The 17027-nt window shown below is 40.9% G+C and overlaps 1 long non-coding RNA gene across 1 annotated transcript; it reads left to right on the forward strand.

Moving 5' to 3' along the window:
- Window positions 1-552: 552 nt before the first annotated feature.
- LOC129550243 (uncharacterized) lies at window positions 553-9362 on the forward strand. The gene is made up of 4 exons (XR_008684797.2): window positions 553-1309; window positions 7281-7770; window positions 8324-8592; window positions 9108-9362. It is a non-coding gene; the product is annotated as an uncharacterized LOC129550243 (long non-coding RNA).
- The last annotated feature ends 7665 nt before the right edge of the window (window positions 9363-17027 follow it).

Genomic DNA, 17027 nt, shown 5'->3' on the forward strand with positions numbered 1-17027 from the left:
TGGGCTGTGATCAAAACTGCGTTGCTGTTACCTGTTAGACTAGAAACGGTATAATGGTAGGGCCGGGAAAAGGCGGGGGTAAGCTTAGTGTATTTTAAGGCTTAAATTCGGATTTTTTTTTTTTTTTAAACCCAGAGATTTCAGAGAATCTCCCTTCAGCCACTCCTGTTTTATAGCCGCGCCTTCAGAGGTGTCACTTCGCACTTGTCCTTCACTTGACAGAGTGGGGGCTGGAAGTTTTTAAAGGATCTTTTTACCTGGAGCGGTTAGAACAGTCCCTTCCCTGAGCCTGGGAAAAGAATGCAAATCCTTCAGAGCGTTTGTTCTCCTAAAGGAGGCGGCCTCATTGTGTCCTGACGTTTTGCAGTGATTACCCCCTTCTCTGTCTCCTTTTGTACATACAGATACAAATTTGGGCAACTTTTTCTGCAAATGCCCCTGTTACTCAGGAGCACAAGAATTGGCATCCTCGGGCCTTCAGTTGTTTGCCTCCAGAATTTCACTAGCACTGTCTTCCTGTTAAAAGGAGAATATGTATTTTTAATTTTTTAAAATTTCATGATAGCAAATTTGATTTTTTTTAAAAGGAAATCAAAAGAACCTGTAGCCTAGCAATTCAGAGATAAGTTGTTCTTGTAGACACAGAAAGAAGTTTGTTTGGGGGGATTATATTTATACAACTTGGTACTTTCTTCACTTGACTTTTTCAGACACGTTTTTAGTTTATATTACTTAAATTATGTTCGATACATAATACAGACGAATACAAAGAAAAAAATCACTCAGAATGCCATTCTCAAGGAAGAATCACTATTAAACAGCTTGTCTCTAGTTGTCCTAAAAGAGCACTAAACCTAGTTTGTAACTGATGTTTTGCATTTTGTCACTCAGTCGTGTGGGACTCTTTTCGACCCTGTGGACTGTAACCCTCCAGGCTCCTCTGTCCCTGGGATTCTCCAGGCAAAAATAATGGAGCGAGTAGCCATTAGCCACTTATAGTGTACGTTTTCTAAGGTCAGGTAAGAATCTTTGTGATTTTTAGAACCTGCATGATATACTATCAGTTCAATATACCACAGTTAACCACCAGCCTTTCTCTTACTACTGAACACCAAATTTGTCATTTTTTGCTCTTATAAAAAACTCTGGCATGAGTGCTTTTGTACAAAAAGCTCTTCCTATATTTCTGTAGAATACAGCTCAGTGAATCTGAGCTTTTTAAGGTAGATTGATACATACTCGCCAAGTTGTTGAGTCCATGGTGTTTCATCTGGACCCTTCAAATGACTGCATCAGCATTCCAGCTGAGGTGAGATCCCTCTTACTTTATTTGTTTACCCTCACTTTTCTAAATTTTTAAATTATAAATCATATATTCTTAGTATATTTTTTTCAATTTTTAAAAAATTGAAGCATACTTGAGTTACATTGCTGTGCTTTGTATATTACTTTTGATATGAAGATGTGTCTAATAACTGTCAAAGATGTATATTTAACCTTAAGTTAAATATTTAAAAGGAACCCTTTCACTGTCAAATATTAACAATACAGAAACCTTTTTTCCTTTTAACAAGTTTTTTTCCTGTGTATAGATATGGTACAAAAGAAACTAATTGTTGACATTTTCTTTCCAGTGTGCAGCAAGTATAAAAACTTCATAGTTCTCTAACAGAATTATAAACACAGCTTTGGGGGGAGGAAGGAGGCGGGGTACATATGGAGAGAGTAACATGAAAACATTACTGCCATATGTAAACTAGATAACCAGTGGGAATTTGCTGTATGACTCAGGGAACTGAGAGGGGCAGGATGGGGAGGGTGGTGGGGACGGGGACATAGGTAAACCCACCAGCATTCAAGTTGATGTTTGGAAATTCATGTTGATGTTTGGTAGAAACCAGCACAATACTGTGAAGCAATTACTCTTCAGTTAAAATAAATTTTTTAAAAAGCTTTGTAGTTCTCCAAAATTGTCCAGGATAAATGAACTTCGGGGGTGGGTTTTTTTGTTTTTTGTTATTTTGTACGGTAAAAGTGTCTCTAAGTCATCTATCACTTAATTTGCCATTTTCAATTGTTTTATTGTGAGTATGCTACTAAGACTATCCACAGGAGAGAAGAGACAGCTCTGTTCAAAGCAAGCTGACCCATTAATTCTGTTTCTGCTCTGTGTTAGTGTTATGATAGTTGGAGACTCCTTACCGGGGAACCATTTCATAGCCTATTCTTCCAAAATTAAACTCTGTTTGCCAGAATCTTCTCTCTGCTCTCTGAAAATGATGTAGTAAACACAGAGAAGTAAAGATGAAAAAACAAAACATGAATGATGGAGCAATATCAGCAGCCATTCTGTGGACGTCTTAAAATCATCTCAGAAAAATGTGACCCCCCCCCCTTTCCTGGGGTAATGTTAGTTCTGATCACCACCTATAATTTTTTGTTTTGTTTTGGCCACAGCATGTGGGATCTTGGTTTACTGCTCAGGGATCAAACCTGGGTCTCCTGCACTGGAAGCACAAGTCTCTACCACCTATACTTTAAAACAACCCTATGTGTTAGCCTCTCAGTCGTGTCCAACTCTTTGCGACCCCATAGACTGTAGCCCACCAGGCTCCTCTGTCCATGGGATTTCCCAGGCAAGAATACTAGAAAGGGTTGCCATTTCCTTCTCCAGGGGATCTTCCCAGCCCCAGGCCTACATCTTTTGTGTCTCCTCATTGGATTCTTCACAACTGTGCCATCTTTAAATGAAGTCCTTCTAATTACTATACTTGGAATAAGATACATTCCATTAAAATGGAGAACATCATTTAAGAATATTCAAAAGGGCTTGAGGGTTCAAGAGCTACTGTATATAGTAATCATTATTATTCTGTAATAGACTTGCTTTTAGTGACAATACCCCAGTGCTGACGCTTATCTCTGGAAATATAGCATTTGAGGCCAGTTACTAAATAGTCTAACCATACAGATGGACAGCAGTAAGCATGAAAAGATTTTTTATTAATAGCTACATCAGCATTGTGCATTAGATTAAAATCTATATATTATCAAAGATTCATTCACTGTCATCCTCTCAAAACAGCTCTAGATTTATCATTTAGATTTCATAGCTGATACCTAAGTCAGTAAATGGATGATTATGTTTCATTTTAGTTCTTAGTTTAAGGGACATTGACTTTGAACAGCTTTTGGAAGCTATAACACTTAGAAACCTGTCTCCTAAGAGCTGAAGTTTAAAAATCTACTGATATAAATGAAGAAGTTGGGGGAGAAGAAAAATTATTTTTTATTTTCAGAGCCTTTGAAAACATCAAGATTCCATTCTCAGCAGGAGAAGAAAAGTTTTTGCAAATTTACCCCTTAACTCAGCACTACTGGAAATCAAAGAGGGATTCTTGGTTGTCTCCTGTCCTAGACTGTCTTGGCTGCTGTGCTGGCAAGTTGTGGGCACATTCCAACAGGATCAGGCCCTCGAGGTCTCAGCATCACTACCTTTTAGTCTTGCTATTTCTCCGTCTTCCCCTTAACAAATACCCCTAATGCCCTGCTCTCATCCTTTCAAGGTCCCTTGGAGCAGCAGTTAGAACTGGGGCTTGAGAGTCAGAGGAAATCAGTGTTGGTTTCTAGATCCGTCACTTACTAGCTCTGTGGTCTCTGGCAGGTTAACATCTCTGGGCCTCGTATCTCCCCCCAGATATTGGGGATATCCCTCTCTTTGTTGTGAGGATGGTGTATTGGACAGTATGTAACGCTTAGCACATTGTGTGTGTGTGCGCTCGCACACATTCAGTCACTCAATCATGTCTGACTCAGAGACCCCCACAGACTGTAGCCTCAGGCTCCTCTGTCCATAAAATTTTTCAGGCAAGAATACTGGAGTAGTTGCCATTTTCTACTCCAGGGGATCTTCCCAATCCAGGGATCAACCTGCATCTCTTGTGTCTCCTACATTAGTAGGTAGATTCTTTACCATTGTGCCATCTGGGAGGCCCTGCTTAGCATATTGCCTGGCATAAATAATCTCTCAACGGATGGGTGGTGACGTTAACACTTCTGCTTCCTTAATCTGCTTTTTACCTGTGCTCCGTTCCTCATTCTCCTTTGGTTAGTTGCCTCCTCATGGGTCTCCACCCCTCCAGCCTAGATGCCTGAGCTGCCGGCTATTCCTTGTCCCATCTTCCCTTTAAACATGCTCTTTGCTCTCTTGTCTGCCTCGTAAATGCCTCCTCATTCATCAAAACTCAAACCTTATTATCTGGATGATGAAAGTATAAATTGGTATAACTCCTTTGGAGGGAAATTTTTGCAGAAATTATCAGAATTTAAATGGACCAACTTACAGATCCAGGAATTCTACTTCTAGGAATGTATCTTATGAAAAATCTCACACATGGACAAAAAAGAAATATATACAAAGATAGCAAGACTGTAAAATCTTACATGTCCAGTGGAACACTAGTATAAAATTTTTTATTTATCCCTACAATGAAATAGGGCTATTAAGAATAAATGAGCAGTTTCATATGTACTGATTTCCAAAACATATTGTTAAATGAAAAAATCAAGTTATAAAGTCTAGTAGAAAATGCCTCCATTTGGCTGAAGAGGAAGGAGTGATACATTTATATTATGTTTACATTAATGGGATGGTGGTGGTGACCCCTGATGATCAGTCAAGGATCTAGATGAGGAAAGATTTCCTTTTCACTGTATACTTTTTGCTCTTTTTGGGAAAATGTCTTAACTATTTGAATAAAGTATTAAATTTCTTTAAATTAAAAATATATATACCCTAACTCCAGCATCCCTTCATTTTGGGAAGACTTCCTACTTTCTGAGTTGCCTTGTGTTTTGAATGTAACTTTAAATCCCATTGTATTGAATGTAACTGCCCACATGACTTCCGTTCTGTTCCATCGCTCAGTCGTGTCCGACTCTTTGTGACCCTGTGGACTGTAGCCTACCAGGCTTCTCCGTCCATGGGATTCTCCAGGCAAGAATACTGGAGTGGGCTACCGTTTCCTTCTCCAGGGGATCTTCCCGACCCAGAGATCAAACCCAGGTCTCCCACATTGCAGGCAGACGCTTTAACCTCTGAGCCACCAGGGAAGCCCAAATGACTGGTTTCCCTCAAAACCCAGAGCATCTATCTAGAAAGTAGAATTGATATTGTATTCATTTTTATGTTCTAAGAATCCAGCACAAGATGATACACACACACACACAGTTTTTTGGGGGAGAGAATGAATTAAAAACATCTCCTATCACAGTCTCTCCCACTACTGCCCTGATCCTATTCTGGTTGTCCACAAGAGAAGCTGAGCTCTGTCTAGCTTCACCTTTATAATCTAGCCCACCCTTTATTATTGGACATTCCCAGCAAACCCCCTTGTAGCTCCTTCTGTTGTTTAGTTGCTCGGTTGTGTTCAACTCTTTTTGGGACCTTTTCAACTCTTGTGTTCAACTCTTTTCATGGACTGTAACAGGCCAGGGGCCTCTGTCCTTGGGATTTCCCAGGCAAGAATACTGGAGTGAGTTGCCATCTCCTCCTCCAGGGAATCTTCCAGAACTAGGGATCCAACCTGCATCTTTTGCATTGAAGGTGGATTCCTTACCACTGAGACACCAGGTAATCCCTGTAGCTCTTGCTACACCTAACTTTTCAGTTTTTTTAGTTGTTGTTAGTTTATCCTGTTCTGGTTGGTATTTTGTTTTTCTTTTTTTAATGGACAATGTCTTCACACTCCTTGCCTTTGCATGTGTAGTTCCCTTAAAGAATGTCCTTTCCTACTTCTCCAGTTTAGTTGCCTTCATTTATATCACTTCCTCTTTGAAGCCTTCCTGTTTTTCTCCTGTCTTAGTCGATAAACTTAATGTTCCCATGAATCTCTGAGCGAACTTGTAATCCCTGGTATTTACTGCAGTTATTTTACATGTTGGTCCACCTGCCAAAAATATAGGACTTTTCAAAGACAGAGATTTTTACCTTGCTTATCTTACTCTTCCCAGAATTTATGCCTGGCACAAGGCAGGCACTCAGTCAATACTGTTAGCTGGGGGAATGAACCAGGCAACAGTAAATGCACATGGTATTTTGAAGGGCAGCGTGTGGTGGCCATCTACAGCTGATTCAGGGGGATATGCTTGCATGCTGCTGTGTTACATTCACAGCTCAGCCTGGCCCCTTGAGCCAGAACCTTTTGCATTAGAGTAATGCAGGTGGAGAAATCTAATTACATGTGCCCTCTTTAAGGCCCTTAAAGCATAATTGCTAGATTTAACAACTAATAGTACAAGTTACTCAATTAAATTTGAATTTCCCAGAAACAACAAACAAGATTTTAGTGTAAATGTATTCCAAATGTACTTTGTAAAAAAGGATTCATTGTTTATCAGAAATTTAAACATGACTGAATGTTCTCCTGTATTTTATCTGGCAGCCCTACCTCAATGACCAAATTCCCAAACCTTGTCTTCTGCATTCTAACTCAGTAATTCTTAGAAAATGTTACAAACCATGCAGTCTTATCATATTTATTAAATGTAAGCAACCAAAATCTACCAACTCTGCTTACTAAAATTTATGCATATTTAAACTTTGTCTTCTTCCAAAACTCTTTTATTATATTTTAACCATTATATTCTAATGTATATGAATTTAGCCGCTTAGCCACTTTAGAATTGGACCTGAGAGGGAAAATCCAGATGACTTTACATCTAAAGTCTCTCTCTCGCTTGCTCTTTTTTTCTCGTCTCTATTCCGCAGTAAATTTTAAATAACAGGAGATTACCCCGGACTCCTAGGGCGGTTAGGGAAGGCTCTTGGCCATTAGAAACCCCGCAGAGCTTTTCGGTCTGTAAAATACCACTTCCCTGCAGAGTTAAGTGGGTAGCCACACTACCCAGCGTTGGCACCTGCACTAACCAGCCCAGCAACCACTAAGTACTGTTACAGACTAGGCTTTCCACGAAAAGCCTATTTTAAAAATTAGAAGCATCATCTAATCTGAAATGGGGCATTTCCCGATTTCAGTTTCTTGGCATTGGTAAGTATTCTTGCAGTGAAAAGATTAAAGCAAACGCAGCTGCACCTATTTTTGTCTCAAAGGCACAATTCCCTTTACATCAAATCATATTCCCCTGCAGCTTCAACATGGATGACAGCTCTACACGACACAGCTTTTGGTTACACGTAATTAATTAGTTTTCCCTGTGGTTATGGAAAGATAATGTCACAAGTGTATCCCTTTTTTAACATCCAAACTTGAAAATTACAGGCTAAACACCGTCCTGTGTGTCTAAACGCACGCAGAACATCTGCTTAGAACTCCCAACGTCACAGCTCTGCGTTCTGAAAAACAAGAAAGGTTCATCAAAAATTACTAGGAAGTGGCGACTGGAAAGTGAGGGATTAAAAAAAAAAAGACGTGTTAAAAAGGGGACAGGAGTGAAGACATGGCTTAACAGGGCCGCGAAGCAGAGGGAAATAGCTCTGTTGGGAGTGGAAGATCAATTTGCCAGGGCCGTGCTAAGTCTGGGACATCACCTACACCCTCGTGAGAATCCATCCTGACTCCGACACTACTGTCCGCACTCAGAGCGCGAGGACAAGAGTAGAAGGTGGGTACTCTCACAACCCAAAGACCACCGAGCAAACCGTCCGAAATGAAGAAAGAGAGTTAATGTGTCAAGAGCTTTACTTCGGGAAGACCAACATCTCTATTTCACCCAGTTGTCTCCAGGATGGCTTCTAGAAAATATTCCTTGGTAAGGGGAATCGTTTCTGAGCCACAGACTGTATCTCTGATGTTCATGTTATAAAAATCAGAATTGTTATTTATTCTTTCATAAAAGTAAGCCAGCGATAAACTATCGCTTAACCTGAAAATCAGAAGAGCTTATAACATGGAGAAAGTTCTTTGACGACTAACAGGCAGAACTGTTAGTCTTTTATACTGTAAAAGCCGACCTACAAAGAGAGGATAAATTTCCTGATGCCCGCTAAACCTATCCTGTTGCTTCCTATACGTTTATTCTGGTTTTTGGTAGTTTTTAATAGTTATAATTTGTCAATCCGTTTGTAAAAAACGAGTTTTCCTTGCTTCAGAACCTAATCATTTGTAAACTGGTTGACAGTCAATGTGACTATTTACGAAGCTGTTTCTTGCTTCTTGTTTCTGTTAGTAGCCCTTTCTGCACTAGAGTTCGACATATAAGATTTTTAGTTTTCTTTTCTTGATTAAGAAAATGCCTGTTCATTCCGATTTTACTTGCCTAAGTATAAACTAATACTGGCCTGGAAATTGTGAACTACGTCTAGGAAGGTAAAATGGAGACCCTCACTTCTCACAGTAGATGACAACGGAGATCAGCGACAGAGTTCCAGGCCATGTCCGGGCGCCTTTAAGAGGAAGCGCGGTAATTTTCCACCGCCCCGCTAGCCCCGCCCACGCGGTAGGCGGCTGGGCGCGGCGAAGTGCGGCTGCGTGGCGCGCGCCTCCTGTTGCTTGGAAACCACCTCCTCCACCCTCAGCGCCCAAAGTCCTTTTGTTTCAAAGATGGCCTCGGAGTCCTGTCTTAAAGAGCCAGGTACAAAGCCAGTTGAACAGCCTTGAGCTTAGCAGAAAGCAAGAGTTGTAATGGCTGCCTTTAAGAGTGTTCTGTGCCAATAGCCAGTATTTATTTACTTTTATAACGTTAAAAAAATCCTTGTAGTTAGGTCATCTGGATGGAAAAAATCAGGGAGTGCCTCAGGGTGTGTGTTAAGTCATGGACTAAGAGACGTGGTAGCGCTTTTGGCTTCAAAGTCGGTGATACATTCACTTCTTTTCATAAAAATTCTCGTTTTTCCTGTTAAACTAGCTCAGGAAGAAGTCTTTTTAGATTTAAACTAGCTTAACCACAGAGACCATATATTTACAAAGAGCTCAATCAGGGTAATAGCCCCTGGCTGTGTCACCTTCCCTTTTAAAATGTTTTTTTTCTATTTTTCTCTTTCTTGAGAAGTTAATTTATATTCAAATTAATGGTACTATGTAATCATTATAAGATTGTAAATTCCTCTGGAGATAAGTAACCGTGTATTCCCCATTGCTTCCCTGAAGCCACAGATGGTATAGAATTTGCCTGCAATGAAGGAGACCTGGGTTGGATCCCTGGGAAGATCCCCTAGAGAAGGGAATGGCAACCCACTGCAGCATTCTTGCCGGGAGAATCCCATGGACAGAGGAGCCTGGTGGCTACAGTTCAAGAGTCGCACAGAGTGGGACACGACTCAACGACTTCACTTTGTATCCCAGAAGTGTTTCTGCCTATAACAAACCTTGAAATAATTCTAATTAAACTATGGAGCCTGTGTACTCTGGAAAGCACTGTTCTATGAAGCCGGTTTCCCCATTTTGTCTCATTTTCAGGTGAGAAACTAAGCCACCAGGAGGTTAAGTGCCTGAAGCAAAGATGGAAGAGTCAACCCCCTGTGCTAGCCTGCCCTTGTGTTGTGCTGCTGTCTGTAAATACTGCAGAGAGTACACAGAATCTTCTAATTGTGGCTCTCTCAGAGAGGAGTGTGAAAATCTGTTTCTCTGAAATCTGTTCTGCTTTGTCATGAGCAGACTTTTCACATTTATATCAGGGCATTTAGATGCTTACCCATACCCTGAGCTGGAAAGACCCAAACTCAACCAACCTTGGTGGCAGGTGTTGAGGAAATATAATCAAAAACAAAATCTCCTGCCAACCCCCCAAAACTCTTTGCAGAAGAAAAAGAGCTGTTTAACTACTGAATAAGCATTAAACCAAAATATGATGTACATCACAGGCAATCCACAGAGAGACTGCAAGGATGGAAAGGAATTTCACTTTTACACAGCGAAGCAGATATACCCTATTATTAATACTATCTGTTCTCGAGATATACAGTAACTAGTAGGAGGGCTTGACAGTACCATTTGTCACATATAGTTCATCCTAAATTCACCTTGGTAATTGATAGCTGCTATCTGTATCAGCCAATTAGTCTATCCAAAGAAAAGACTTCTTACATATTTACGACAGGAGGTAAGTCAGAAACTTGGAAACAGGGACCTTCTGAATTTAGACTCCTGCTCTCCCAGGGAGAGTCCTCTTTCCGTAGAGAGGAAATAGGGATGTTCCTTGATGATTCCATTTCAAAGGGATAGCTCCCAGGTCATTGGGAAAGGCATTCCGGTGCTGTAAAGCTGGCAAGAGGCTTATTTAGCTTTTAAAAAGGTTTATGGAATTCTTAAAGGGCCAGAGAAGGAATTTACGACCATAAAATTTCTAATGTAAATGGGGAAAGAAAGAGGGTTGGTGGAGAGAGGTCTCTTTCTCTTTCAGGACTAGGAAGATTTCTTATTTAATTTAGATTTGTGTTGACCCTGACACTGGATACAGGGACAACTCAGGCCAGTTCTTCCAATCAAAGATTCAGCGTACATTCAGATTTTCACTACAGGTCCATCCTTCCCACAGATATAATAGCCAAATAGCAGGAAACTTTGAGGGTTTTCTATTCTGTTCTAATAAAAAATCTTACATCCTGGTTTATTTGAAATGACAGCTAATTCCTAGCAGACACTGAGTGAATCTCCATGCTGTAGCAGTCAGGAGGACCTGTCCAAGAACTGCCAACCGGAGAACTGGATTTGACGTTATTTTGAGTTCAATCTGGGATCCTTGGTCCTCTTGCAGTTGCCTGACAGGGGACAGGGAGGACCTCTTTTTACCCCTCGGTCTCCTGAATCTAACACTTGTATCTTAGCTTCTTTAACAAAAGGCTCTGACTGCTTGTGGCCCCCACACCTTAGCATGTGCTAACACCTCAACGTGGACCACCACCTTCCTCCACCGTTTCTACTAGCTTGGCTCAGCTAGCAATATAACTCACCTAGACCGACCTTCAGGAATTCTTCCCCAGCCCTCTTCCCTACCCACTCACCTTCCTCTGATTTGATTTCCCCTGGGCTCCCAGAACTCTTGGTAATTTCCCCTGTTACAGCGCACGCACACACGTGTGTGTGTGTGTGAACTCATGCATGATGTATTTGTCCATAAGCTTCATGAGAGCAGAGTTTTTTGCTTTTCTGTTTTTTAGATCTTTGTATTCCCAGCACCTCATAGCAGAATACCTAGATGATTAAGTCTGACATCTCAAACGTGACCGACAGGCCTCACCCAGCCCACCAAATTAATTTTGTTTGGCTCTTTTCTCAAATTTGTTTTTAAAACTGTCAGGTCACATTTTAAAATCTGCATTTACGTACAGATCAGGGTCTTTGACTTTTCTTGAAGAATGATCCGTGCCCCCAGTCCCCCGCCCCCAAACCTGTCTCCACATGGCAGCAGGCACCTAGTGCAGAGATGGGCCCCTTTGACCAGACACCAGCGCTTCACTTTATTGTGGCCTTTGCCACTCCCTGTTGCTTCCTCTTTGAGGCTCCGTGTGAGGTGTCATTTATATTTAGTGTGCACTAATATTTTTCTTGCAGTTAACTCTCTCAGTACCAAAAGAGAGAACAAGGCTAAAGCATCTTTCAAAAATAGTGGGAGAGAGCTCATTCACTTCTTGGAAATGAAGAGTTGCCTCTGTGTTCATAAGGCACATAAAATGTGTCTGTCTCCATTTTTCTCAAATTTACCTGCTTTATTTACATTATCTTCTTGGTTCCTATAGATATTTGAGTTTTTGACCCTGAGAATAGATACTCAAAAGCTGTTTGAGGAAAGAAAAACAAGCCATTAACTGCAAATGGTTAAAATTCCACACTTTAAGACCAGCTACTTAAACCGACTTCCCAAACTACCACCTTTAGTCATCTTTCAGTGTCACCCTGAACATCTTTTTTAACACATGTTGCATTTTGGTTGGGTGTGCACATGACACTCAGATTCCTATGCAACTGCCTTATCAAAAAACAGTGAGGAAAGTTCAGCTCTGTGCACTTTGCCCTTAATGACTCAACAGGCATAGAATGCACGCAACCAAAAACAGTTGAGTCTATGCAAGTAATTTTCCACAGCACCTTATATATGATAGACAGTGTCTGATGCATAGAACTGAAAACTATTTTGTAAAACATAAAATGAGGAAATGGTTAGTCCTGTTGCTGTCAGTGATTATATAAAAATGAGCATCTGAATAAATACTACCTTCAAAAAGATACATGCACCCCAATTTTCACAGCAGCACTATTTACAATAACAAAAATATGGGAGCAACATCAGTGTCCATCAACCGATGACTGGATAAAGAAGATGTGGTATATTTATACAGTGCAATATTGCTCAACTGTAAAAAGATGAAATTTTGCCATTTGCAAGGACATAGATTTGGAGGACACTATGCTAAGTGAAATAAGGCAGAGAAAGATAAATACTGTATGATATCACTTACAAGTGGAATCTGAAAAGATGAAGTTAGTGAATATAACAAGAAACAGATTTAGAAAACAAACTAGTGAGGAGAGGGGAGCAAGGGAAGGGCACGATCAGGGTAAGGGATTAAGAGGTACAAGCTACCATGTATAAAATGAATACAAGGATATATTGTTCAGCACAGGGAAAATAACCAATATCTTATAATAACTATAAATGGAGTATAACCTTTAAGAATTATGAATCACTGTGTTCATCTGAAGCATATAATATTGTAAATAAAAAAATAAATACTACGTTTTCTCTCTAAACATGTGAGATGAGAAGTACTGATGCATGTACAAAGTAGAAGGATATTATTTATTCTGTCTTGCATGAAACATACCAAGAAAACATATTCAAGAAACATACCAAGAAAATTCATATTCAAGAAGTTATAAATGTTTTTAATCCCAGAGTTTTGTTTAATGGAACTTCTGTTTTCAAGGAAAGGTTTGAAATGATCATTTCCTTCTAAATTCTCATAGCTTAGGGACTTCCCTGGTGGTCCAGGAGCTAACACTCTGCACTCCTAATGCAGGGGGGCCTGGATTCAGTGCCTGGTCAGGGAACTAGATCCCACATGCCCCAACTAAGACCTGGTGACTAAGTCAAATAAGTAACTAACTAAATATTTAAAAAATAAATTCTCATAGCTTAGAGTCACCTTATTTGAAAAGAACCTTGTCTGCTTTAGTGGACTGGAAATTTTTTCTGTACACCTGGAATGTCCTATAATACTGAGTGTGCAGTGATGATGTGGAGTCCAGACAAAGTGTTCCCTCTGCTCCAGACCTGCTCTGACATCATGAAATATATAGTAAAGTCATCTGCCCCCTTCTTCTTGCCTGGGGTTTTAGAGTCATTAAATTACTGTTTTGCCTGGCCTTATTAGTCCTTTCCAAATATGTAGAATTATTAAGGCAGGGGATTCCCTGGTGGTCCAGTGGTTAGGAATCTGCTTTCACTGCCACGGGTGCTGGGTGCTGGTTCAGTCCTTGGCCTGGGAATTAAGATCCCACGTGCTGCAAGGTGAAGTCAAATAAGAATTAATAGGGCCATTAGTTGGGGGTAGGATCAGTTAGGTAAAGCTCACAGTTAATTGTGCCATTGTTGTTCAATTGCTGTCATGTCCGACTCTTTGCAACCCCGAATAGCATGCTGCTCTGTCCTCCACTATCTCCTAGAATTTGCTCACATTCATGTCCATTGAGTTGGTGATACTGTCTAACCAACTCATTTTCTGCCACCACCTTCTTTTGCTTTCAGTCTTTCCCAGCATCAGGGTATTTTCCAGTGAGTCAGCTCTTCGAATCAGGTAGCCAAAGTATTGCAGCTTCAGCTTCAGTCCTTCCAATGAATATTCAAGGCTGATTTCCTTTAGGATTGACTGGTTTGATCTCTTTGCAGTCCAAGGGACTCTCGAGGGACTTCTCCAGCACCACAATTTGAAAGCATCAATTCTTCAGCGCTCAGTCTTCTTTATGGTCCAGCTCTCATATCCATACATGATTACTGGAAAGATCATAGCTTTGACTGTACAGACCTTTGTCAGCAAAGTGATGTCTCTGCTTTTAATATGCTGTCTAGGTTGGTCATAGCCTTCCTTCCAAGGAGCAAGTGTTTTTAATTTCATGGCTGCAGTCACCGTCCGGAGTTAATTTTGGAGCCCAAGAAAAGGAAATCTGTCACTGATTTCACTTTTCCCCCTTCTGTTAGCCATGAAGTGATGGGACCAAATGCCATGATCTTAATTTTTTTAATGTCGGATTTCAAGCCAGCTTTTTCACTCTCCTCTTTCACACTCATCAAGAGGCTCTTTAGTTTCTGCCATTAGAGTGGTATCATCTGCATATCTGAGGTTGTTGATACTTCTCCGAGCAATGTTGATTTCAGCTTGTGATTCATCCAACCTGGTATTTTGCATGATGTACTCTGAATATAAAGTCAAATAAGGTGACAATATACAGTCTTGTCATACTCCCTTCTCAATTTTGAACCAGTCAGGTGTTCTGTGTCCGTTTCTGTTTCTTCTTGATCTACATACAGGTTTCGCAGGAGACAGGTGAGGTGGTCTGGTATTCCCATCTCTTGAAGAATTTTCCACAGTTTGTTGTGATCCACGCAGTCAAAGGCTTTATCATAGTCAATGAACCAGAAGTCAATGTTTTTTTTTTTTTCTGGAATCCCTTGCTTTCTCTATGATCCAATGAATGTTGGCAATTTGTTCTCTGGTTCCTCTGCCTCTTCGAAACCCAGCTTGTATATCTGGAAGTTCTTGGTTCACATACTGTTGAAGCCTAGCTTGAAGAATTTTGAGCATAACCTTGGTAGCATGTGAAATGAGCCCAGTTGTAAAGTACTTTGAACATTCTTTGGCATTGCCTTTCTTTGGAATGAAAACTGACCTTTACCAGTCCTATGATCACTGCCAAGTTTTCCAAATTTGCTGATATATTGAGTACAGCACTTTAATAGCATCATCTTTAGGATTTTAAGTAGCTCAGCTAGAATTCCATCACTTCTACTAGCTTTGTTTGTAGTAATGCTTCCTAAGGCCTACTTGATCTCACACTTCAGGATGTCCGGCTCTAGGTGAGTGCACACTGTCGTGGTTATCTGGGTCATTAAGACCTTTTATGCATCGTTCTTCTGTGTGTTCTTGCCACCTCTTCCTAATCTCTTTTGTTTCAGTTAGGTCCTTACTATTTCTGTCCTTTATTGTGCCCATCCTTGCATGAAATGTTCCCTTAATATCTCCAGTTTTCTTGGAGAGATCTGTAGTCTTTCCCATTCTATTGTTTTCCTCTCGTTCTTTTCGTTGTTCATTTAAGAAGGCCTTTTTTTTTCACTTGCTATTCTCTGGAACTCTGCACTCCATTGGGTATATCTTTCCCTTTCTCCCTTTCTTTGTGGTTCTCTTCTTTCCTCAGCTAATTGTAAAGCCTCCTCTGACATACTCTGCCTTTAAACGTCCCCCCCAGCCCCCCGCCATCAGTTTTCCTTTTAGGCACACTTACAAACAAGTCACGGAAATACAGTGGAGTTCTCAAGGGAAAGGTACATCAGGTAATTTTAGATCTATTAAACTCTTGCTAAACGCAGGAGGAGAAAAAACAACTATGCAAATTTATTTTCTTTTGGACTTGAGAAAAGAGGATGAGCTCACCACCCACTTGAAAGGACTTAAAATCAAGTTAGAGTCCTGAGGCCCATGTTTTCAGGAAGAGACTCAGTAGGGTTGGGAAGATGGCTGTATCAATGAGAAAATGGAGATGTCTCCTCTCAGAGCTTAGAAGCTGTCCCCAAGTTTAAATTCCAGTCTCTGTTGAAATGAGACTGGTGACTCTTCCTTGGTGGCTCAGAAGGTAAAGAATCTGCCTGCCATGCAGGAGACCCAGGTTCTATCTTCAGGTCAAGAAGATCCCCTGGAGAAGGGAATGGCTATCCACTCCAGTATTCTTGCCTGGGAAATCCCATCCATGGACAGAGGAGCCTGGTGGGCTACAGTGCATGGGACTGCAAAGAGTCAGACGCGACTGAGGGACTAACATACAGATACACATGGTGTTGGTACAAGAACCACAAGGGCTTCCCAGGTGGTACTAGTGGTGAAGAACTGGCCTGCCAATGCAGAAGATGTAAGAGATATGGGTTTGATCCCTGAGTCAGGAAGATCCCCTGGAGGAGGAAATGACAACCCCTCCAGAGGATTGTGGTGGACGCTACAGTCCATAGGGTCACAAAGAGTTGGACACGACTGAAGCAACTTTAGCACACACGCACGTGCAAGGACCACACAACCTCTAGTAGGGAAGGAAGCTTATTGGTAAATAGATTAAGTGTATGTATTAATTGTATATAAAACAGACTCATTCGGAGAACTGCATTTACTTGTGAAAACTGAAGCCTTGATTACTGCCATTGCTCTAAGCAAGCTGCAGTCGTTGTGTCTTATCTACAAAAACAGAGAATACTTAAATACTTAATCTTTGCAGGTTTTCATTTGCTTCCAAAAAAGGGTATTGCAAATACTTTGGTCCACAACTTTAAGTCTATTTAGGACTGTTACTTTATTTGATGAGAAAAACACTCTGCTGCATGGTCACCTCCCAGTTCAAGTCAGAACCTAGTCATGAGTCTACACAGGACTTTTCTCCTGTCCTTTCTGCATCTGTTTCTTTCTTTTTTTCACATGTTCCACTTTTGAATAGTTTCCTTTAAACACCCAAGAATGTAGGTAAGTAGAAGAAAGAGGCCAAAGCAACAGAGTTCAAAATCTATTACCTATGACTCACTTGCAGGGACGCATGATCTGTATGTGCTCTGTCATGTCTGACTTTGCGACCCTATGGACTGTGGCCCACCAGGCTCCTCTGTCCATGGGATTTCCCAGGCAAGAATACTTAAGTGTGTTGCCATTTCTTCCTTCAGGGCATCTTCCCAACCCAGGGATCGAACCTATGTTTCTTTCACCTTAAATGTGTGGTCTGTCTCTCAAGCTTTTGGACTGAGATGTCTCATGAAGGCAGAAGATCCCGCAGCCCAGGAAAATCTACTGACCCAGTTTCCCAAGGAGAGTAAAACTCACA

The sequence above is a fragment of the Moschus berezovskii genome, chromosome 21 (assembly GCF_049115385.1).
Source record: "Moschus berezovskii isolate FMDL1 chromosome 21, NW_MosBer_1.0, whole genome shotgun sequence".
In the NCBI taxonomy this organism is placed as follows: Eukaryota; Metazoa; Chordata; class Mammalia; order Artiodactyla; family Moschidae; genus Moschus; species Moschus berezovskii.